The sequence below is a fragment of the Pseudophryne corroboree genome, chromosome 7 (assembly GCF_028390025.1).
Source record: "Pseudophryne corroboree isolate aPseCor3 chromosome 7, aPseCor3.hap2, whole genome shotgun sequence".
Lineage (NCBI taxonomy): Eukaryota > Metazoa > Chordata > Amphibia > Anura > Myobatrachidae > Pseudophryne > Pseudophryne corroboree.
In genome coordinates this window covers 126,354,115-126,380,515 of record NC_086450.1, presented here as the reverse complement: position 1 = coordinate 126,380,515, position 26,401 = coordinate 126,354,115, and positions in this window count along the sequence as shown.

The following is a 26,401-nucleotide window of genomic DNA, read 5'->3' as shown; positions in this document are numbered from 1 at the left end:
GCAGGTGTAGCAGATATAACATTTGCAGAGAGAGTTAGATTTGGGTGGGTTATTTTATTTCTGTGCAGGGTAAATACTGGCTGCTTTATTTTTACACTGCAAATTAGATTGCAGATTGAACACACCACACCCAAATCTAACTCTCTCTGCACATGTTATATCTGCCTCCCTGCAGTGCACATGGTTTCACCCAATTGCTAATAGAATTCCTGCTGCGATCAACTTGGAATTACCCCCATGATGATTCAATCATTCTCAGAGGTGACAAAATTGTTATTCCAACTGTTTTGAGAATGAGGGTAATTGATATTGCCCATGCCAGTCATTTAGGAATCGTAGAGACGAAACAACTTTTATGTTAAAAGGTATGGTTTCCCTCCATAGAGCAACTTGTTGAATCGGAAATCCATAACTGTATGACATGCACCATTCTTTCTACGCAAACAGTGAACCATTGCGGATGACTAATCTACCTGACAATGTCTGGGAAAATGTTGATGTTGATTTCTATGGGCCATTATACAATGGTAAATATGTACTAGTGGCTGTGGATGAAGATTCAAGGTATCCTGTTCTTGAAATAATATCTTCAACGTCTGCCACATCTGTCTTACCAGCATTGGATAGAATATTTACTACTTATGGAATTCTATAAACAATAAAGACTGATAACGGTCTGCCATTTCAAGGTGATGATTTCAGCAAATTCATGAAACATTTTGGAATTCAACATCAAAAAAATTACTCCCCTGTGGCCACAGGCTAATGGTCTTGTTGAAAGTTTCATGCGTAATCTGAGAAAGCAAATAAAGATTTGTAAAGTATCCCGAATTCCAATTCAACAATCTCTAAATCAATTTCTCAGACAATATCGATCAGTGCCTCATTCCACAACAAATGTCCCTCCTCAGACATTAATGTTTCAAAGAAAAGTAATCAGATCCACTCTTCCAGAAATCCATTTGACGCCTTCATCTGGAGATTATCAGGTTAGACAGAAGGACTCTGCCAATAAACAAAAGGCTAAACAATATGCAGACTGGAAAAGGAGAGCTATTGTTTCGGAATTACAAGAAGGAGATTGTGTTCTGGTGAAACAAAAAGTAGTACGTAAGGACATGACTGCTTTTCACCCAAGTCCACTGACTGTACTGAAAAGGAAAGGAACAATGGTTGTTGCAGGAAATGACCATCACACTGTGACAAGGAATGTGTCCCATTTCAAGAAGATATTCCCATCCTTATCTTCTGATGCACCAAGTCAAGATGATGTCAACACAACACCTATAACATCCTCAGCACCAAGTGATTCTATCGTGTCTGTTCCTTTGAGTAATGGATCACATACTCAGATGAAAGGAGACAGAGTCATTAAACCTCCTACAGGGCTTATTGAGCGGATATTATGTTCATTTTATGGCTCATAATTTGTTGTTCAAAAATCTTTTCCAGTTTAATGTGTATTGTATATTGTGGGTTAATGTTCATGCTCAAATTCAGTCAGCATATTGTTATATGTTTAATTGGTTGAACGTAAAATCAATTTTTTGTGTTTCAAAGAAATATATTAATTTACATATATGAAAGGAATGGGGAGATGTATCTAGGAAGATGTGCATTAGCTAGATGAGGTAGTGTACCTTTAAGAATCTAGCAGCACAGATGAATATGTGATCAGGAAGTAGAAAGAGAGAATGGGAAGGAGAGCAGCCATGTTGAGTTGATGTCTATCTGTAACCATGCAAGTATTACTTACCAATAAGAAATAAAATACATAATCTTCATACTGCATGATTCATTGAAATAAAGAGATGTACATCAGGATTTAGCAAGTATCTCTGTGACATCACAATGCATTCAGATGCAGACAGCTAGACAGTACCTCTGTGACATCACAATGCATTCAGATGCAGGCAGCTATACAGTACCTTTGTGACATAATAATGCATTCAGCTGCAGGATCTTAGAGTACATCTGTAACATCACAATGCATTCAGCTGCAGGTAGCTAGATAGTATCTCTATGACATCACAATGCATTCAGCTTCATGCAGCTAGAGAGCATCTCTGTGTCACAACAATGCATTCTGCTTCCGGTAGCTAGACAGTACCTCTCTGACATTACAGTATATTCAGCTGCAGTCAGCTACACAGTACCTATGTGATATCACAATCCATTCAGCTGCAGGCAGCTAGACAGTACCTCTTACATCACAATGCATTCGGTTGCAGGCAGCTAAACATTACTTCTGTGGCTTTACAATGTGTTCAGCTGAATGTAAGTAGAGAGTACATCTGTGAAATTGCAAAGTATTCAGATACAGGCACTTAGAGAGTACCTCTGTGACATCATAAAGCTTTCACCTGCAGGCACTTAGACAGTACCTTCATGACATTACAGTGCATTCAGCTGCAGACAGCTAGACCGTACCTCTGTGACATTACAATGCATTCAGAAGCAGGCAGATATACAATACCTCTGTGACATCACAATGTATTCAGCTGGTGGTAGCTAGACAGTACCTCTGTGACAACACAATAGATTCAGGTGCAGGCAACATTACAGTACCTCTTTGACAACACTATGCATTCAGCTGCTGGTAGCTAGACAGTATCTCTGTGACATTAATTGCATTCAGCTGCAGGAACTTAGACAGTACCTCTGTGACATCACAATGCATTCAGCTGAAGGCAGCTAGATAATATGTCTAATCAATATAATGCATTCAGCTGTTTGCAAATAGAGAGTACATCTGTGATATCACAATGCATTCAGCTGCAGGCAGCTGGACATTACCTCTGTGACATCACAATGCATTGCACTGCAGGCAATTAGAGAGTACATCTGTGACATCACACAGTATTCAGCTGCAGGCAGTTATACAGTACCTCTGTGACATCACAATGCATTCAGCTGCAGGATCTTAGAGAGTACTTCTGTGACATCACAAAGCATTCAGCTGCAGTCCCTTAGAGAGTACATCTGTGACTTTGCAATGCATTTAGCAGCAAGCAGCTAAATAGTACCTCTGTGACAACACAATGTATTCAGCTGAAGGTAAGTAGAGAGTACATCTGTGACATTACAAAGTATTCAGCTACAGGCACTTAGAGAGTACCTCTGTGACATTACAAAGTATTCAGCTACAGGCATTTAGACAGGACCTTTGTGACATCATAATGCATTTAGTTTCTGGCATATAGACAGTACATCTGTGACATCACAAAGCATTCAGATGCAGGCACTCAGACAGTGCCTCTGTGACATAACAATGCATTCAGCACTAAGCAGCTAGATGGTACCTCTTTGACATCACAATGTATTCAGCTGAAGGTAAGTAGAGAGTACTTCTGTGACATCACAATGCATTCAGCTGCAGGTAGCTAGATGGTACTGCTATAATATCACAATGCATTCAGCTGCAGGATCTTAGAGTACATTTGTGACATCAAAATGCATTCAGCTGAAGGCAGCTAGACTGTTCCTCTCTAACATCACAATGTTATGTCACAGATGTACTCTAAGATCCTGCAGTTGAATGCATTGTGATGTCACAGAGGTAATGTCCAGCTACCTGCAGCTGAATGCATTGTGATGTCACAGATGTACTCTCTACTTGCCTTCAGCTGAATGAATTGTGATGATTAGACATACTATATAGCTGCCTTCAGCTGAATGCATTGTGATGTCACAAAGGTACTGTCTAAGTGCGTACAACTGAATGCATTTAATGTCACAGAGATACTGTCTAGCTGCCTGCAGCTGAATGCATTGTGTTGTCATAGAGGTACTGTATTTTTGCCTGCATATGAATCTATTGTGTTGTCACAGAGGTACTGGAGGTACTGTCTAGCTACCTCCAGCTGAATGCATTGTGATATCACAGAGGAAAAGGGGGGTTTAACCAAGGTTAAATCAGGCGCAAAAAGGGCTGTTGTGCTAATTTTGAGCAGCTGCTACACAAACAGGTCTAGTCAATCCTGTATATAGAGAAACAACATAAAACAAACAACAACAACAAAAAAAATAGCAGCGCTACAATCAACAAAATAAATGGGAATAAAATAAAGCAATCCAAATTGGTTGGAACATATGGAGATGAAAGGACTGAGAATGGATAGGTACCAAAATGTTTACTGGCATGAAAAATACAAATACAAATGCATAAAACACTGATATGAAGAAATAAAAATGAATATTAAAATCAATAACCAAGATCACCAAGGGGCTACTGAGGTAGGTATCCGTTCCTTATTTGGTGTGGACTTCAGATGAAAAGAGATCAAAATGAACAGTAGAACTGGTGGCACAGTCCTGATGGTGATAGTTACCACAATGATTACCGCTGGAGGAGAAAGGAAACCTCTGGATAGCGTCCCTTTGTATTGGTGGAATCTTTGGGATCCTAGGTCCTCACCAGATTGCGGAGTCCTCAATGTTGAGTTGAAAATGTGGTATCACCGGTATGCATATGTTGTTTGCTTGGTCATCTGTGAATTGTCGTCAAAGTCCACTAAAGGTCCGGATGTAGCCCCTGTAGCCTCCAATATATAGGTGATCTGGAATAAACTGACGCGTTTCGCTGCAGAACCTGCAGCTTTTTCAAAGGTGATCTGCTCAGTCTAAAAGTTGCTGTATTTATACCCTAAAATGGCTGCTAATTGGTCCACACCTGTTCAGTCCATTCATCTCCAATTAATTGTTCCACTTCACAAAACATAGTTACATTAAGCTCTTAAGACATTAAAATTTAAGCTTTTTAATAATGAACACTTAATTGCACATTATTTATATAAAAAGAAAAGAAATTCATAATGATTTTCTGTGTATACGAATCACATCCGGGTTACTATAACCCATGCAGTCATATGTGTGTCTTACTTTCTATGTGATGATTAAGATCCGGGTCATTTAGTAGTGTTGCCTAGCAACCATAGTAAACACTTTATTTCTTTCGTCAATCAGGGATCTTTAATAAACATCTCCTCTAGGTTGTGGTTTTCTTTAGTTAATCACAATCCTTGCTTCTTATTTTCATTTTATAGTTAAACAGTTTTTATAGTATATTTATATCTGTGTGGGCCCTCTGATCAGTCCACACAGAAGATGGTCACTTCCGGTCGCAGAGAGAAGAACCCCCGGTAAGAATTCCGGCATCTATAATAATAATTTGTTGTTCAGCCTCCAGATCCCACCCCTGTCTCCCAGCATATATAAGCCAGGAGTACGGGGCACAACTTGTAACATATACTCGCGGGGAGCGGCCGTGTCTGTGTCACCGAAATGGGCACAGAACACGTCACTTCCGGTCGCGGCGAAAATCCCCGGTCCGTGTCCAGGCAACCATAAACACATAGTTGTCTGGCTCATGGACCGCACTCATAGAGAGGAAGGGGGTCGTTCTAAAACAAATCATCCATACTCTATAGCAGTATTTAAGTTAGAGCATATGGTACTGATCCCTAATTTTTATCTTCTATATTGGTAGTTCCATTAAATGATTCCCAATATAACATATTGATAATCATATTTTTGTTATTCTACTATAATGATATATAATTTTAGTTTTAATAATTTTCTCAACGTTGTAATAGTTATTCATAATGTAGGATTATCACGGTATGATGCCGTAGGGGTCTAGTCTATGTATGTATATTATGAGAATACATAAAAATCAAATAAAAATAAAAAAAAATTTTCAATCAGGAAAAGATTAGTGTTCTAAATTATCATGTTCAGTTCTATCGAGTCATTAAGTCCATCTGGAAATATGGTATTCATTTTGAACATCCATAGAGCTTCTTGTTTGCACAACTTTTTATATCTATCACCTCCACGTAGAGTTTTTGGAATGTGTTCTATACCAAAAAGTTTTAGACCCGCTGGGTCCCCCTGATGGTATATGCTAAAGTGTTTTGATACACTATGTGTCTGTACTTTTTTTATAATATTTCTGCGATGTTCCAGAAATCGTGTTTTTAAAGTGCGTGTGGTGCGACCTATGTACTTTTTGTTGCAGCTGCAACTGAGTAGGTAGATCACATAAGAGGTCTCACAGTTAATGAAATGTTTAATTTCGTAAAACTTTCCTGGATCATCTAACTGAATCTTATGGATTTTGTTTTGGATGAACTTGCAGGTGATACACCTGTTTTTTCCACATTTATAACATCCCTTCGATTTATTTAACCAGTTCTTATTTTCAACTCCTCTATTAACACAAGGCGTGGTCGGTTTAAGGTGACTTGGTGCTAACAAATTTTTACGTATTCGCAGGAACTGTTCCGAAGACAGTTCCTTCGAAATACAGGCAAAACAGATGTATGATTCCTTCACAATGAGAGGCTATCCAGAGCCAATCCTTAAAAATGCACTAGATGAAATTAGGAAAGTAGAGAGGAGCCAATTGTTATGCTCTACCAAAAAAGATAAAAAAACTGACTTCAATCAAGAAGAAGTAGCTTTTATTTCCACTTATAATAATTGTTACTCGGAAATTAAGAACATTGTTTCCAAAAATTTTAATATACTGAAACAAGATACACATCTTTCCTCTTTACTACCAAAAAACCCACGGTTCATCTTTAAGAAGAACCAATCCCTGAAAAATTTGTTAGCACCAAGTCACCTTAAACCGACCACGCCTTGTGTTAATAGAGGAGTTGAAAATATGAACTGGTTAAATAAATCGAAGGGATGTTATAAATGTGGAAAAAACAGGTGTATCACCTGCAAGTTTATCCAAAACAAAATCCATAAGATTCAGTTAGATCAGGGCTGGCCAAACCGGTCCTCGAGATCTACCAACAGTTCATGTTTTCCAGTCCTCCTGGAGATCTGTAGAATTGTCAGTTAGGAATGAATGCAGCACATCTTAATTAGTAATGACTACACCTGAGCACCAGCTAGGTGTTCTGGAAAATGTGAACTGTTGGTAGATCTTGAGGACTGGTTTGGCCAGCTCTGAGTTAGATGATCCAGGAAAGTTTTACGAAATTAAACATTTCATTAACTGTGAGACCTCTTATGTGATCTACCTACTCAGTTGCAGCTGCAACAAAAAGTACATAGGTCGCACCACACGCACTTTAAAAACACGATTTCTGGAACATCACAGAAATATTATAAAAAAAAGTACAGACACATAGTGTATCAAAACACTTTAGCATATACCATCAGGGGGACCCAGCGGGTCTAAAACTTTTTGGTATAGAACACATTCCAAAAACTCTACGTGGAGGTGATAGATATAAAAAGTTGTGCAAACAAGAAGCTCTATGGATGTTCAAAATGAATACCATATTTCCAGATGGACTTAATGAGTCGGTAGAACTGAACATGATAATTTAGAACACTAATCTTTTCCTGATTGAAAAATTTATTTTTATTTTTATTTGATTTTTTATGTATTCTCATAATATACATACATAGACTAGACCCCTACGGCATCATACCGTGATAATCCTACATAATGAATAACTATTACAACGTTGAGAAAATTATTAAAACGAAAATTATATATCATTATAGTAGAATAACAAAAATATGATTATCAATATGTTATATTGGGAATCATTTAATGGAACTACCAATATAGAAGATAAAAATTAGGAATCAGTACCATATGCTCTAACTTAAATACTGCTATAGAGTATGGATGATTTGTTTTAGAACGGCCCCCTTCCTCTCTATGAGAGAGAGTGAAACCAAGCGCAGCCTGAAAATCAAAAAATTCAGATACTGACTAAGTAGTACTAATATGAATAGGTATGATGTAATCCATCCTTAATTATGTTAAGAAAACTAAATATAAAAAAATCCCTCCTTCCTCTTTTCCTTCCTCCCCTTCATAGTAGTATACACACAATAAGATAGGGGCTCTTATTACAGTCCGTGAGCCAGACAGCCAATTGTTTATGGTTGCCTGGACACGGACCGAGACTCCCTTCCGCAACCGGAAGTGATGCATCTTCTCCGGCATCATATACGCTGAGAGATGGGGATTCCCCTAGTGCAGTCCGTGAGCCACACAACTATGTGTTTATGGTTGCCTGGACACGGACCGGGGATTTTCGCCGTGACCGGAAGTGACGTGTTCTGTGCCCATTTCGGTGACACAGACACGGCCGCTCCCCGCGAGTATATGTTACAAGTTGTGCCCCGTACTCCTGGCTTATATATGCTGGGAGACAGGGGTGGGATCTGGAGGCTGAACAACAAATTATTATTATAGATGCCGGAATTCTTACCGGGGGTTCTTCTCTCTGCGACCGGAAGTGACAATCTTCTGTGTGGACTGATCAGAGGGTCCACACAGATATAAATATACTATAAAAACTGTTTAACTATAAAATGCAAATACGAAGCAAGGATTGTGATTAACTAAGGAAAACCACAACCTAGAGGAGATGTTTATTAAAGATCCCTGATTGACGAAAGAAATAAAGTGTTTACTATGGTTTCTAGGCAACACTACTAAATGACCCGGATCTTAATCATCACATAGAAAGTAAGACACACATATGACTGCATGGGTTATAGTAACCCGGATGTGATTCGTATACACAGAAAATCATTATGAATTTCTTTTCTTTTTATATAAATAATGTGCAATTAAGTGTTCATTATAAAAAGCTTAAATTTTAATGTCTTAAGAGCTTAATGTATCTATGTTTTGTGAAGTGGAACAATTAATTGGAGATGAATGGACTGAACAGGTGTGGACCAATTAGCAGCCATTTTAGGGTATAAATACAGCAACTTTTAGACTGAGCAGATCACCTTTGAAAAAGCTGCAGGTTCTGCAGCGAAACGCGTCAGGCTTATTCCAGATCACCTATATATTGGAGGCTACAGGGGCCACATCCGGACCTTTAGTTGACTTTGACGACAATTCACAGATGACCAAGCAAACAACATATGCATACCGGTGATACCACATTTTCAACTCAACATTGAGGACTCCGCAATCTGATGAGGACCTAGGATCCCAGAGATTCCACCCATACAAAGGGACGCTATCCAGAGGTTTCCTTTCTCCTCCAGCGGTAATCATTGTGGTAACTATCACCATCAGGACTGTGCCACCAGTTCTACTGTTCATTTTGATCTCTTTTCATCTGAAGTCCACACCAAATAAAGAACGGATACCTACCTCAGTAGCCCCTTGGTGATCTTGGTTATTGATTTTAATATTCATTTTTATTTCTTCATATCAGTGTTTTATGCATTTTTATTTGAATTTTTCATGCCAGTAAACATTTTGGTACCTATCCATTTTCAGTCCATTCATCTCCATATGTTCCAACCAATTTGGATTGCTTTATTTTATTCCCATTTATTTTGTTGATTGTAGCGCTGCTATTTTTGTTTGTTTTATGATGTCACAGAGGTACTGGAGGTACTGTCTAGCTACCTCCAGCTAAATGCATTGTGATGTCACAGAGGTATTGTATATCTGCTTGCTTCTGAATGCATTGTGATTTCACAGAGGTACTCTCTAGCTGCATGCAGCTGAATGCATTGTGATGTCCCAGAGGAAGTCTGTAAATGCCTTTAGCTGAATGCACTGTGATGCCACAGAGATAGTCTAGCTACCTGTGGCTGATTCCATTGTGATGTCACAGAGGTACTGTCTTACTGCCTGCAATTGAATGCTCTGTGAAATCACAAATGTACTCTTCTTTCCTTCAGCTGAATGCATTATGATGTCACAGAGGTGCTCTCTAGTTGTCTGCAGCTGAATACTGTACATTGTGATATCACAGAGGTACTGTCTACGTGCCTGCTGCTGAATGCATTGTGTCACAGAGGTACTATATAACTGCCTGCATCTGAATGAATTGTGATGTCACAGAGACGAATTGCCAGAGAGCTGACCAGGAAGATTCCTGGTAGGCCGACATGTCTGTTAGGCATGTTTTTGTGTTATCATGTGGCCCCATGCCCCACATCACAGGCAGCTCACAAAACTCAGTACACTGGACTGTCCCCATTCATTCCATTATATTGATGTATTAAGCCTGGAGAAGTGATAAAGCATTGATAAGTGAAAGGTGATAATGCACCAGCCAATCAGCTTCTAACTGTTAATTTACATATTGGAGCTGATTGGTGTGTTATCACCTTGCACTTATCACTGCTTTATCATTTCTCCAGGCTTAATACATCTGCCCTTTTATCTCTGCAGTACAGCAACTCTGCCATCCACTGAAGTTGCCATGGTTACATGGTATGTTATTCCTCTGGAGCTGCCCATGTTGGGTCACTTCTACTAAATTTTACAAGGCCACTTCTAGTTTACAATCCGTCCCTGGTCTCAGACACAACTGCAGCAAAAGACGCAAGAAAGACCGTAATTGTGTTCAGTCAGGCACTATGAGGAGGGATCACACCCCCCACAACAGACCCCACCCCCTCATCAGACTGCAATCCCCAGGACTGCTTCCACAAATTTCCCAGGCTGGTTTACCATCCCAATCCACCCCTGTTGACATCTATATGGACCTAATATAATGTACAGCTATATAGCTCCATGACAGTAGAGGTTATATTGTTTATTCATAATGAAAGTACTTAATGCAAACATATTGAAAAGTAATGTACTAAACTAATAATTAATTGGTATCATAGCAACTGTTAAATTAATATCTATCTACAATAAAAGACTATTGGTTAATGGTTATCCGCAAATATAATTACCTGAAGAGGTAATACTTAGACCAAAGAGAAAAAAATCATTACAACTGATGAAAATAAATGTAAAGATAAAATAATAATAATAATAATAATAATAATAATAATTAATTATAATATTAAAACTAAATACATAAAAAAACTGAACCTAGGGCTCTGAATCTGAAGTATAATAGAGAAAAATCTGGGTCACATTAAAGTGTGCCATATAAAATGGGATCAGTACTAAATGCCGCCGGCCGGAATCCCGGCGGTCGAAATACCGACGCCGGAATCCCGACCACACAATCCCGACAGGGGTGGCGAGCGGAATGCAGCCCCTTGCGGGCTCGCTTCGCTCGCCATGCTGCGGGCACGGTGCCTCGCTACGCTCGGCACACTATTATATTCTCCCTCTATGGGTGTCGTGGACACCCACGGAGGGAGAATATGTCGGGATTGTGGCGGTCGGGATTCCGGCCGGCGGCATCTTGACCGCATCCCTATAAAATATTACATACACACCACATGCAAACCCCAAACAGAGGGGCCTCTGTTCGTGCGTGTTGCCACCATGCGTACGCATACACGCACGCTACGTACACTGGTTCACGAGCCTTGCGTATTGGCGCGTGGTATGAGTATATACGGTAGCATACGCATTCGCACAGAAAAGCCACAAAGACATATTCAATATTCTATTCATATAGTGCATAATTTACACATAGTCACCACACACTTTGCCAGCAAGTTACATACATTCAAAAGGTAGAACAAGAGTTATTCAGCTTTACAGAATGTGAGGGGACAGAGCAAGGTTAGGACTTAGTGTTTGGTATCCAGATGTGCAATATTTTGTGATATACATTCCGGTTGCTATTTGTAGCTGATCGCATATTTCTGCGTGTAGATATATGCAGAAATATATTAGCAAACTGTTATGATACTGTACTTAGAATATTCGGCGGGAACCCAGTGGCGAACACCTGCAAGCACACCTGGACCAAGCATCGCCCATTCATTCAAACCAACCTATGACCCCTCATGTACTGTAAATGACCTGCCCCTTGACCTATGGAAGAAGAGCTTACTTTTCCCGTTGTATTGTATTTGGACTCATTGTATAAAAGAGAGGTCTCCTGACCCAGGTTTTAGTCCCTATTTCTCTGAGGTCATCTTGCCAAGACTGACTGAGACCTGGATCCAGGAGCGCTCGCGAACAAACGTATGTATTATTGGTTGTAGCTCTTCTCTGTAATATTGTTGTATCTTTTATCTGTATCTTTTGCGTAAATACTGTTGATGCGTTGGACCACAACATTACATGTAACTATTGGTGTCGCATTCCATTCTTGTTTGGGATAAGGTGTATTCAGCCACACGTGTCGCAACATTGTTCGTATCACGTGTCGGCGTGTATATGTAACTTAAATACATACTTTAGCAGGTGTACGCATATGTTTAGCGGCCGCAGCGGCTAAATCCCTAGTGTGATAAGGTAATGCTTTTCCCAATAAGTTAATCGAACTTCACACCATGCTAGTCCTTTCAGGGCCACCGTATCCAAATTATAGGTCCATGGCATTTCAAGTTTCATCAATGCTTTAGATCTATCACCTACCCGATTGGAGTTAGGCAAGTGATCTATAATTTTACATAAGTTGGTGTCTGTTGTCCCTGATATGAGATGCCACAGGCATGCTTTGATGGCAGACCTGTACAGGGCCATTCGTTCTTTAAATATTCAGGTAGTCATGCCAACATAACAAAGCCTGCATGGGCAGATGATAATGTAGACTACATATCTGGAATCACAAGTATGAACATGCCGGATGTAGTATATTTTGGCTGAATGTTTATGTTTAAAAGTTTTTCCCTCTAATAAATAGTTACAAGTTACACAATGCAGCCATTTATAGCATTCAGGATGCTTACAACTGAAGTTAGATAAATGCATCCAGGGTTGGACTGGCCCACAGGGGCAACCCCCGTGGGTGCCTGAAAAACCCAGACAAAAAAAAAACCCTTGCAGACAACGACTACCTTCTCCTCTAGGGATTAGGTTCCAGACTGTGGACTTGAATTATACATTATGCAAATGTTACATAGTACTCCACAGGACTATGGTGTATTTTCTACAGTGCATTGCTGTTATTAATCTGGTACATTATCATGCATGCTGGTACATTATCATGCATACACTAGCAGTATTTACAATATATATATTTATCAAGGGGCCCAGACTATCCACTCTCTAATGGATAGGCAAAACAATGTGGCTGCTGGACACCCCCCCTCTGGAGACTGGCCACACCCCTAAACATGGGCCCCTACCAATGCATTCACCTGGTGGGCCCTTCATGCCCCAGTCTGACACTTAATGCATCTGGTCAAAACCAGTAATGTCTGTGTGAAGTAAATGTTTTCTAAAGTTACAACCCCTATGGTAGCAGGTGTTTGGTTTTCATTTCTATGTGAAGCTGAGAGTGCTGATGACTGAGATTATATATATATTAGTGATGAGCGGGATTGGTTCCTCGGGATCCGAACCCCCCCGAACTTCACCAATTTTACATGGTTCCGAGGCAGCCTCGGATCTTCCCGCCTTGCTCGGTTAACCTGAGCGCGCCCGAACATCATCATCCCGCTGTCGGATTCTCACGAGATTCGTATTCTATATAAGAAGCCGCGCGTTGCCGCCATTTTCATTTGTGCATTGGAGATGATAGCAAGAGGACGTGCAACGTTCTCTCCGTTTCTATGCTCAGTGTGCTGCAAACATCTGTGCTCAGTGTACTGCAAATATCTGTGCTCAGTGTGCTTGCAAATATCTGTGCTCAGTGTGCTGAAAATATCTAGTTCTCTGTCTGAAAAACGCTCCATATCTGTGCTGCATTGTAGTATATAGTAGGAGGACAGTGCAGAATTTTGCTGACCACCAGTATATATATAGCAGTACGGTACAGTAGTCCACTGCTCTACCTCTGTGTCGTCAAGTATACTATGCATCCATACCTGTGCTGCATTTTTTGATGTGCGCAGTATATAGTAGGAGGGGACAGTGCAGAATGTTGCTGTGACCACCAGTATATACATATAGCAGTATGGTACAGTAGTCCACTGCTCTACCTCTGTGTCGTCAAGTATACTATGCATCCATACCTGTGCTGCATTTTAGTTGTGCGCAGTATATATAGTAGGAGGACAGTGCAGAATTTTGCTGACCACCAGTATATATATAGCAGTACGGTACAGTTGTCCACTGCTCTACCTCTGTGTCGTAAAGTATACTATGCATCCATACCTGTGCTGCATTTTAGTTGTGCGCAGTATATAGTAGGAGGGGACAGTGCAGAATGTTGCTGTGACCACCAGTATATACATATAGCAGTACGGTACAGTAGTCCACTGCTCTACCTCCGTGTCGTCAAGTATACTATGCATCCATACCTGTGCTGCATTTTAGTTGTGCACAGTATATAGTAGGAGGGGACAGTGCAGAATGTTGCTGTGACCACCAGTATTTATATAGCAGTACGGTACAGTAGTCCACTGCTCTACCTCTGTGTCGTCAAGTATACTATGCATCCATACCTGTGCTGCATTTTAGTTGTGCCGGTATATAGTAGGAGGGGACAGTGCAGAATGTTGCTGTGACCACCAGTATATATATACATAGCAGTATGGTACAGTAGTCCACTGCTCTACCTCTGTGTCGTCAAGTATACTATGCATCCATACCTGTGCTGCATTTTAGTTGTGCGCAGTATATAGTAGGAGGGGACAGGGCAGAATGTTGCTGTGACCACCAGTATATATATAGCAATACGGTACAGTAGTCCACTGCTCTACCTCTGTGTCGTCAAGTATACTATGTATCCATACCTGTGCTGCATTTTAGTTGTGCGCAGTATATAGTAGGAGGGGACAGTGCAGAATGTTGCTGTGACCACCAGTATATATATAGCAGTACGGTACAGTAGTCCACTGCTCTACCTCTGTGTCGTCAAGTATACTATGCATCCATACCTGTGCTGCATTTTAGTTGTGCGCAGTATATAGTAGGAGGACAGTGCAGAATTTTGCCGACCACCAGTATATATATAGCATGATGGTACAGTAGTCCACTGCTCTACCTCTGTGTCGTCAAGTATACTACAAAAGTTCAGTAAAATTAACCAAAAATCAAAATGAAAAGCGTCTGATGAGAAGCGTAAACTTGCCAATATGCCAATTATGACACGGAGTGGCAAGGAACGGCTATGGCCCTGGCCTATGTTCATGGCTAGTGGTTCAGATTCACATGAGGATGGAAGCACTCATCCTCTCGCTAGAAAACTGCAGTGCCACTCCTAGATGGGCCAGGTGTTTGTGTCGGCCACTTGGGTCGCTTAGCTTAGCCATCCAGCGACCTTGGTGCACCTCTTTTTTTCTTTGCATCATGTGCTGTTTGGGGACTATTTTTTAAATCTGCCATCCTGTCTGACACTGCAGTGCCACTCCTAGATGGGCGAGGTGTTTGTGTCGGCCACTTGGGTCGCTTAGCTTAGCCATCCAGCGACCTTGGTGCACCTCTTTTTTTCTTTGCATCATGTGCTGTTTGGGGACTATTTTTTAAATCTGCCATCCTGTCTGACACTGCAGTGCAACTCCTAGATGGGCGAGGTGTTTGTGTCAGCCACTTGGGTCGCTTAGCTTAGTCACACAGCTACGTCATTGCACCTCTTTTTTTCTTTGCATCATGTGCTGTTTGGGGACTATGTTTTAAATCTGCCATCCTGTCTGACACTGCAGTGCCACTCCTAGATGGGCCAGGTGTTTGTGTCGGCCACTTGGGTCGCTTAGCTTAGTCACACAGCTACCTCATTACACCTCTTTTTTTCTTTGCATCATGTGCTGTTTGGGAACTATTTTTTAAATCTGCCATCCTGTCTGACACTGCAGTGCCACTCCTAGATGGGCCAGGTGTTTGTGTCGGTCACTTGGGTCGCTTAGCTTAGTCACGCAGCTACCTCATTGCACCTCTTTTTTTCTTTGCATCATGTGCTGTTTGGGGACTATTTTTTAAATCTGCCATCCTGTCTGACACTGCAGTGCAACTCCTAGATGGGCCAGGTGTTTGTGTCGGCCACTTGGGTCGCTTAGCTTAGTCACACAGCTACCTCATTGCACCTCTTTTTTTCTTTGCATCATGTGCTGTTTGGGGATTATTTTTTAAATCTGCCATCCTGTCTGACACGGCAGTGCCACTCCTAGATGGGCCATGTGTTTGTGTCATCCACTTGGGTCGCTTAGCTTAGTCACACAGCTACCTCATTGCACCTCTTTTTTTCTTTGCATCATGTGCTGTTTGGGGACTATTTTTTAAATCTGCCATCCTGTCTGACACGGCAGTGCCACTCCTAGATGGGCCATGTGTTTGTGTCGGCCACTTAGGTCGCTTAGCTTAGTCACACAGCTACCTCATTGCACCTCTTTTTTTCTTTGCATCATGTGCTGTTTGGGGACTATTTTTTAAATCTGCCATCCTATTTGACACTGCAGTGCCACTCCTAGATGGGCCAGGTGTTTGTGTCGGCCACTTGGGTCGCTTAGCTTAGTCACACAGCTACCTCATTGCACCTCTTTTTTTCTTTGCATCATGTGCTGTTTGGGGACTATTTTTTAAATCTGCCATCCTGTCTGACACTGCAGTGCCACTCCTAGATGGGCCAGGTGTTTGTGTCGGCCACTGGGGTCGCTTAGCTTAGTCACACAGCTACCTCATTGCACCTCTTTTTTTCTTTGCATCATGTGCTGTTTGGGGACTATTTTTTAAATCTGCCATCCTGTCTGACACTGCAGTGCCACTCCTAGATTGGCCAGGTGTTTGTGTCGGCCACTTGGGCCGCTTAGCTTAGCCATCCAGCGACCTTGGTGCAAATTTTAGGACTAAAAATAATATTGTGAGGTGTTCAGAATAGACTGGAAATGAGTGGCTATTGAGGTTAATAATACTATGGGATCAAAATGACCCCCAAATTCTATGATTTAAGCTGTTTTTGAGGTTTTTGAGTTTTTTTTGTAAAAAAACACCCGAATCCAAAACACACCCGAATCCGGCAAAAAAAATTTCAGGGAGGTTTCGCCAAAACGCGTCCGAATCCGAAACACGGCCGCGGAACCGAATCCAAAACCAAAACACAAAACCCGAAAAATTTCCAGTGCACATCACTATATATATATATATATATATATATATATATATATACACTGCATGTGTGTGTATATATATATATATTAGAGATGAGCGGGTTCGGTTTCTCTGAATCCGAACCCGCACGAACTTCATGTTTTTTTCACGGGTCCGAGCAGACTCGGATCCTCCCGCCTTGCTCGGTTAACCCGAGCGCGCCCGAACGTCATCATGACGCTGTCGGATTCTCGCGAGACTCGGATTCTATATAAGGAGCCGCGCGTCGCCGCCATTTTCACACGTGCATTGAGATTGATAGGGAGAGGACGTGGCTGGCGTCCTCTCCATTTAGATTAGGGTTGAGAGAGAGAGAGAGAGATTGACCTGAGGCTGTGATACTGTAGAAGAGAGTGCAGAGTTTAGTGACTGACGACCACAGTGACCACCAGACAGTGCAGTTGTTTGTTTTATTTAATATATCCGTTCTCTGCCTGAAAAAAACGATACACACAGTGACTCAGTCACATACCATATCTGTGTGCACTGCTCTGCCCAGTGTGCTGCATCAATGTATATATATATCTGACTGTGCTCAGCTCACACAGCTTATAATTGTGGGGGAGACTGGGGAGCACTGCAGTACCAGTTATAGGTTATAGCAGGAGCCAGGAGTACATAATATTATATTAAAATTAAACAGTGCACACTTTTGCTGCAGGAGTGCCACTGCCAGTGTGACTAGTGACCAGTGACCTGACCACCAGTATATATAATATTAGTAGTATACTATCTCTTTATCAACCAGTCTATATTAGCAGCAGACACAGTACAGTGCGGTAGTTCACGGCTGTGGCTACCTCTGTGTCGGCACTCGGCAGCCCGTCCATAATTGTATATACCACCTAACCGTGGTTTTTTTTTCTTTCTTTATAGTCATACTAGTTACGAGTATACTATCTCTTTATCAACCAGTCTATATTAGCAGCAGACACAGTACAGTGCGGTAGTTCACGGCTGTGGCTACCTCTGTGTCGGCACTCGGCAGCCCGTCCATAATTGTATATACCACCTAACCGTGGTTTTTTTTTCTTTCTTTATACATACATACTAGTTACGAGTATACTATCTCTTTATCAACCAGTCTATATATTAGCAGCAGACACAGTACAGTGCGGTAGTTCACGGCTGTGGCTACCTCTGTGTCGGCACTCGGCAGCCCGTCCATAATTGTATATACCACCTAACCGTGGTTTTTTTTTCTTTCTTTATAGTCATACTAGTTACGAGTATACTATCTCTTTATCAACCAGTCTATATATTAGCAGCAGACACAGTACAGTGCGGTAGTTCACGGCTGTGGCTACCTCTGTGTCGGCACTCGGCAGCCCGTCCATAATTGTATATACCACCTAACCGTGGTTTTTTTTTCTTTCTTTATACATACATACTAGTTACGAGTATACTATCTCTTTATCAACCAGTCTATATTAGCAGCAGACACAGTACAGTGCGGTAGTTTACGGCTGTGGCTACCTCTGTGTCGGCACTCGGCAGCCCGTCCATAATTGTATATACCACCTAACCGTGGTTTTTTTTTCTTTCTTTATACATACATACTAGTTACGAGTATACTATCTCTTTATCAACCAGTCTATATATTAGCAGCAGACACAGTACAGTGCGGTAGTTCACGGCTGTGGCTACCTCTGTGTCGGCACTCGGCAGCCCGTCCATAATTGTATATACCACCTAACCGTGGTTTTTTTTTCTTTCTTTATACATACATACTAGTTACGAGTATACTATCTCTTTATCAACCAGTCTATATATTAGCAGCAGACACAGTACAGTGCGGTAGTTCACGGCTGTGGCTACCTCTGTGTCGGCACTCGGCAGCCCGTCCATAATTGTATATACCACCTAACCGTGGTTTTTTTTTCTTTCTTTATACATACATACTAGTTACGAGTATACTATCTCTTTATCAACCAGTCTATATATTAGCAGCAGACACAGTACAGTGCGGTAGTTCACGGCTGTGGCTACCTCTGTGTCGGCACTCGGCAGCCCGTCCATAATTGTATATACCACCTAACCGTGGTTTTTTTTTCTTTCTTTATACATACATACTAGTTACGAGTATACTATCTCTTTATCAACCAGTCTATATATTAGCAGCAGACACAGTACAGTGCGGTAGTTCACGGCTGTGGCTACCTCTGTGTCGGCACTCGGCAGCCCGTCCATAATTGTATATACCACCTAACCGTGGTTTTTTTTTCTTTCTTTATACATACATACTAGTTACGAGTATACTATCTCTTTATCAACCAGTCTATATATTAGCAGCAGACACAGTACAGTGCGGTAGTTCACGGCTGTGGCTACCTCTGTGTCGGCACTCGGCAGCCCGTCCATAATTGTATACTAGTATCCAATCCATCCATCTCCATTGTTTACCTGAGGTGCCTTTTAGTTGTGCCTATTAAAATATGGAGAACAAAAATGTTGAGGTTCCAAAATTAGGGAAAGATCAAGATCCACTTCCACCTCGTGCTGAAGCTGCTGCCACTAGTCATGGCCGAGACGATGAAATTCCAGCAACGTCGTCTGCCAAGGCCGATGCCCAATGTCATAGTACAGAGCATGTCAAATCCAAAACACCAAATATCAGTAAAAAAAGGACTCCAAAACCTAAAATAAAATTGTCGGAGGAGAAGCGTAAACTTGCCAATATGCCATTTACCACACGGAGTGGCAAGGAACGGCTGAGGCCCTGGCCTATGTTCATGGCTAGTGGTTCAGCTTCACATGAGGATGGAAGCACTCAGCCTCTCGCTAGAAAAATGAAAAGACTAAAGCTGGCAAAAGCAGTAGCACCGCAAAGAACTGTGCGTTCTTCGAAATCCCAAATCCACAAGGAGAGTCCGACTCCAATTGTGTCGGTTGCGATGCCTGACCTTCCCAACACTGGACGTGAAGAGCATGCGCCTTCCACCATTTGCACGCCCCCTGCAAGTGATGGAAGGAGCACCCGCAGTCCAGTTCCTGATAGTCAGATTGAAGATGTCAGTGTTGAAGTACACCAGGATGAGGAGGATATGGGTGTTGCTGGCGCTGGGGAGGAAATTGACCAGGAGGATTCTGATGGTGAGGTGGTTTGTTTAAGTCAGGCACCCGGGGAGACACCTGTTGTCCGTGGTAGGAATATGGCCGTTGACATGCCTGGTGAAAATACCAAAAAAATCAGCTCTTCGGTGTGGAAGTATTTCACCAGAAATGCGGACAACAGGTGTCAAGCCGTGTGTTCCCTTTGTCAAGCTGTAATAAGTAGGGGTAAGGACGTTAACCACCTCGGAACATCCTCCCTTATACGTCACCTGCAGCGCATTCATAATAAGTCAGTGACAAGTTCAAAAACTTGGGCCGACAGCGGAAGCAGTCCACTGACCAGTAAATCCCTTCCTCTTGTAACCAAGCTCACGCAAACCACCCCACCAACTCCCTCAGTGTCAATTTCCTCCTTCCCCAGGAATGCCAATAGTCCTGCAGGCCATGTCACTGGCAATTCTGACGAGTCCTCTCCTGCCTGGGATTCCTCCGATGCATCCTTGCGTGTACCGCCTACTGCTGCTGGCGCTGCTGTTGTTGCTGCTGGGAGTCGATGGTCATCCCAGAGGGGAAGTCGTAAGACCACTTTTACTACTTCCACCAAGCAATTGACTGTCCAACAGTCCTTTGCGAGGAAGATGAAATATCACAGCAGTCATCCTACTGCAAAGCGGATAACTGAGGCCTTGACATCCTGGGTGGTGAGAAACGTGGTTCCGGTATCCATCATTACTGCAGAGCCAACTAGAGACTTGTTGGAGGTACTGTGTCCCCGGTACCAAATACCATCTAGGTTCCATTTCTCTAGGCAGGCGATACCGAAAATGTACACAGACCTCAGAAAAAGAGTCACCAGTGTCCTAAAAAATGCAGCTGTACCCAATGTCCACTTAACCACGGACATGTGGACAAGTGGAGCAGGGCAGGGTCAGGACTATATGACTGTGACAGCCCACTGGGTAGATGTATGGACTCCCGCCGCAAGAACAGCAGCGGCGGCACCAGTAGCAGCATCTCGCAAACGCCAACTCTTTCCTAGGCAGGCTACGCTTTGTATCACCGGTTTCCAGAATACGCACACAGCTGAAAACCTCTTACGGCAACTGAGGAAGATCATCGCGGAATGGCTTACCCCAATTGGACTCTCCTGTGGATTTGTGGCATCGGACAACGCCAGCAATATTGTGTGTGCATTAAATCTGGGCCAATTCCAGCACGTCCCATGTTTTGCACATACCTTGAATTTGGTGGTGCAGAATTTTTTAAAAAACGACAGGGGCGTGCAAGAGATGCTGTCGGTGGCCAGAAGAATTGCGGGACACTTTCGGCGTACAGGCACCACGTACAGAAAACTGGAGCACCACCAAAAACTACTGAACCTGCCCTGCCATCATCTGAAGCAAGAAGTGGTAACGAGGTGGAATTCAACCCTGTATATGCTTCAGAGGTTGGAGGAGCAGCAAAAGGCCATTCAAGCCTATACAATTGAGCACGATATAGGAGGTGGGATGCACCTGTCTCAAGCGCAGTGGAGAATGATTTCAACGTTGTGCAAGGTTCTGATGCCCTTTGAACTTGCCACACGTGAAGTCAGTTCAGACACTGCCAGCCTGAGTCAGGTCATTCCCCTCATCAGGCTTTTGCAGAAGAAGCTGGAGACATTGAAGGAGGAGCTAACACGGAGCGATTCCGCTAGGCATGTGGGACTTGTGGATGGAGCCCTTAATTCGCTTAGCAAGGATTCACGGGTGGTCAATCTGTTGAAATCAGAGCACTACATTTTAGCCACCGTGCTCGATCCTAGATTTAAAGCCTACCTTGGATCTCTCTTTCCGGCAGACACAAGTCTGCTGGGGTTCAAACACCTGCTGGTGAGTAAATTGTCAAGTCAAGCGGAACGCGACCTGTCAACAACATCTCCTCCTTCACATTCTCCCGCAACTGGGGGTGCGAGGAAAAGGCTCAGAATTCCGAGCCCACCCGCTGGCGGTGATGCAGGGCAGTCTGGAGCGACTGCTGATGCTGACATCTGGTCCGGACTGAAGGACCTGACAACGATTACGGACATGTCGTCTACTGTCACTGCATATGATTCTCTCCCCATTGAAAGAATGGTGGAGGATTATATGAGTGACCGCATCCAAGTAGGCACGTCACACAGTCCGTACTTATACTGGCAGGAAAAAGAGGCAATTTGGAGGCCCTTGCACAAACTGGCTTTATTCTACCTAAGTTGCCCTCCCACAAGTGTGTACTCCGAAAGAGTGTTTAGTGCCGCCGCTCCCCTTGTCAGCAATCGGCGTACGAGGTTACATCCAGAAAATGTGGAGAAGATGATGTTCATTAAAATGAATTATAATCAATTCCTCCGTGGAGACATTGACCAGCAGCAATTGCCTCCACAAAGTACACAGGGAGCTGAGATGGTGGATTCCAGTGGGGACGAATTGATAATCTGTGAGGAGGGGGATGTACACGGTGATATATCGGAGGATGATGATGAGGTGGACATCTTGCCTCTGTAGAGCCAGTTTGTGCAAGGAGAGATTAATTGCTTCTTTTTTGGTGGGGGTCCAAACCAACCCGTCATATCAGTCACAGTCGTGTGGCAGACCCTGTCACTGAAATGATGGGTTGGTTAAAGTGTGCATGTCCTGTTTATACAACATAAGGGTGGGTGGGAGGGCCCAAGGACAATTCCATCTTGCACCTCTTTTTTCTTTTCTTTTTCTTTGCGTCATGTGCTGTTTGGGGAGGGTTATTTGGAAGGGACATCCTGCGTGACACTGCAGTGCCACTCCTAGATGGGCCCGGTGTTTGTGTCGGCCACTAGGGTCGCTTATCTTACTCACACAGCTACCTCATTGCGCCTCTTTTTTTCTTTGCGTCATGTGCTGTTTGGGGAGGGTTTTTTGGAAGGGACATCCTGCGTGACACTGCAGTGACACTCCTAGATGGGCCCGGTGTTTGTGTCGGCCACTAGGGTCGCTTATCTTACTCACACAGCTACCTCATTGCGCCTCTTTTTTTCTTTGCGTCATGTGCTGTTTGGGGAGGGTTTTTTGGAAGGGACATGCTGCGTGACACTGCAGTGCCACTCCTAGATGGGCCCGGTGTTTGTGTCGGCCACTAGGGTCGCTAATCTTACTCACACAGCTACCTCATTGCGCCTCTTTTTTTCTTTGCGTCATGTGCTGTTTGGGGAGGGTTTTTTGGAAGGGCCATCCTGCGTGACACTGCAGTGCCACTCCTAGATGGGCCCGGTGTTTGTGTCGGCCACTAGGGTCGCTTATCTTACTCACACAGCGACCTCGGTGCAAATTTTAGGACTAAAAATAATATTGTGAGGTGTGAGGTATTCAGAATAGACTGAAAATGAGTGGAAATTATGGTTTTTGAGGTTAATAATACTTTGGGATCAAAATGACCGCCAAATTCTATGATTTAAGCTGTTTTTTAGGTTTTTTGGAAAAAAACACCCGAATCCAAAACACACCCGAATCCGACAAAAAAAATTCGGTGAGGTTTTGCCAAAAAGCGGTCGAACCCAAAACACGGCCGCGGAACCGAACCCAAAACCAAAACACAAAACCCAAAAAATTTCCGGCGCTCATCTCTAATATATATATGGATAGGGGGAAGTTATTGCGCCACTTGTGTTTCACAATTATTAAGAATAGGAAATAACATATAACATAAAAAGTGAAGTTTAAAATAGACACTCCCTAAAAATTCAAAAGGGTGTCAGCTGACCCCCAAACAGGGATGGTAGTTCCCTGCGATATGAGAGAATGTAAAAGAAGGGGGGAGGGGGGAATATAGCGACCAACGGTGTCTTTAAAAACTCACAGTGAAGGTAAAAAATATAAATACAATTTATTCACATAAAATAAAGTTTTCACATAAGGTTTTACACATAAAAGTATCTTAATAACAGGTCTCTTTAAAAAATGGGATAAAAACAATTTACACAATTCTAAATATATTGCCAGTTAAAAAGTAGATAAGAAGATTGTAACTTAACTGGGTATAAGGTCACTGCCAGGTTGCCCAAAATATATATATAAATAGAGAGATAGATAGATAGATAGATAGATAGATAGATAGATAGATAGGTAGATAGATAGATAGATAGATAGATAGATGCTGTAGGTCCATATATATTTGGATGCTGATACAATTTTTGTCATTTTAGTCGTTTATCAAAACATATATAAGTAACCGTTATATAATGAATATAGAGAATATCATCTTCAATTTAAGGAAGGGTTTAGGAATTACATCCATTTAATATGTATCCCCTCTTTTCAAGGGACCAAAAGCAATTGTACATTTGACTCAAAAGCTGTTTCATGGACAGGTGTGGGGCGGATTGGCCATAGGGCTCACCAGGAAGATTCCGGGTAGGCCGACATATCTGTGTGTTGCCATGTGGCCCCACCCCTCACATGACAGGTAGCCCACTGCACTCAGTACACTGCATTGTCCCCATTCATTTTGTTATTCTCTCTGCAGTACAGTAACGCTGCCACCCAGTGGTGCTGCAATGGTTACATGGTAGGCTATACCTCTTGTGCTGTCCATGTTGGGCCACTTCTACTAAATTTTACAGGGCCACTTTTACTTCCCAATCCGCCCATGGTCTGCAGCAAAAGATGCAAAGATGGCTGCATTTGCTTATAATCAGGCCCTATAAGGAGGGATCCAGCCGCCTCAACAGACCGTGCCCCCTCATCAGACCACACCCCTATTAGGGCTGCTTCCATAAATTTCCTGTGCTGGATTTCCACCCCAATCCACCCATGGGTGAGGGCTACTCCTTTGTTAATTCTTTATCAATAAAGCAGGAAAAAGTTTGGCATTTGTAAGCCGTTGCTGTGAACCCACAACACGTGGTCAAAGGAGCTCTAAATGCAAGTAAAACAGGCCATCCTTAGGGTATAAAAAAAAAAAAAAAAACATCAGAGAGATAGTGGGAACCTTAGGACTGGCCAAAGCAACAGGTTGTACATTCTGAGAAAGAAAGAAAGAACGTACTGGTGACCTCGGCAACACAAAAAGACCTGGATGTACACCAAAGACAACAATGGTGAATGATCACAGGATGCTTTCCACTGTACAGAAAAACCCCATCACAACATCCACCCAAGCAAAGAACACTCTCCAGGAGGTAGGGATAATATTTATTCAAGTCAATTATAAAGAGAAGACTACACAAAAGCAAATACAAGGGTTTACCACAAGGTGCAAACTATTTGTAAGACGCAAAAATAGGCCATATTAGACTTTGCCAAAAAAAAAAAAATCTAATAAAAAGCCAGTCCAGTTCTGGAAGTGCATTCTTTTTGTACATGAAAGTAAGAATAACCTGTACCATATAGAGATGAGCGGGTTCGGTTCTCCGAGAACCGAACCCCCCCGAGCTCCACGTGATTTATATGGGTCCGAGGCAGGCTCGGTTGTTCCCGCCTGACTCGGAAAACCCAAAAGAGGGAAAATGTCATCATCTCGCTGTCGGATTCTCGCGAGATTCGGATTCCATATAAAGAGCCACGCGTCGCTGCCATTTTCACTCTTGCATTGTAGAGAGAGTAGAGAGGACGTGGCTACGTTCTCTCAGTGGCATGTCTCAATATCAGTGCTTACTTATTGCTGCTCAGTAATACTAGTAGTGTGTCTCTCTTGTGCTGCATCTTGCTGCTCAGTGTCAGTTCTCAGTAGTATCCTCATCAGTGCTCAGTATCACTGCTCATTGTCTTGTGCTGCATTGTGGTGCTCAGTAATACTACAGTACATTACTAATATACTAGTCCAGTGTCTTGTGCTGCATCTTGCTGCTCTGTGTCAGTTCTCAGTAGTGTCCTCATCAGTGCTCAGTATCACTGCTCATTGTCTTGTGTTCCATTATGGTGCTCAGTAATACTACAGTACATTACTAATATACTAGTCCAGTGTCTTGTGCTGCATCTTGCTGCTCAGTGTCAGTTTTCAGTAGTATCATCATCAGTGCTCAGTATCACTGCTCATTGTCGTGTGCTGCATTGTGGTGCTCAGTAATACTACAGAACATTACTAACATACTAGTCCAGTGTCTTGTGCTGCATCTTGCTGCTCAGTGTCAGTTCTCAGTAGTGTCCTCATCAGTGCTCAGTATCACTGCTCATTGTCTTGTGTTGCATTGTGGTGCTTAGTAATACTACAGTACATTACTAATATACTAGTCCAGTGTCTTGTGCTGCATATTGCTGCTCAGTGTCAGTTCTCAGTAGTATCATCATCAGTGCTCAGTACCACTGCTCATTGTCTTGTGCTTTATTGTGGTGTTCAGTGATACTACAGTACATTACTTATATACTAGTCCAGACTCCAGTGTCGTGTGCTGCATCTTGCTGCATAGTGTCAGTTCTCAGTAGTATCATCATCAGTGCTCAGTACCACTGC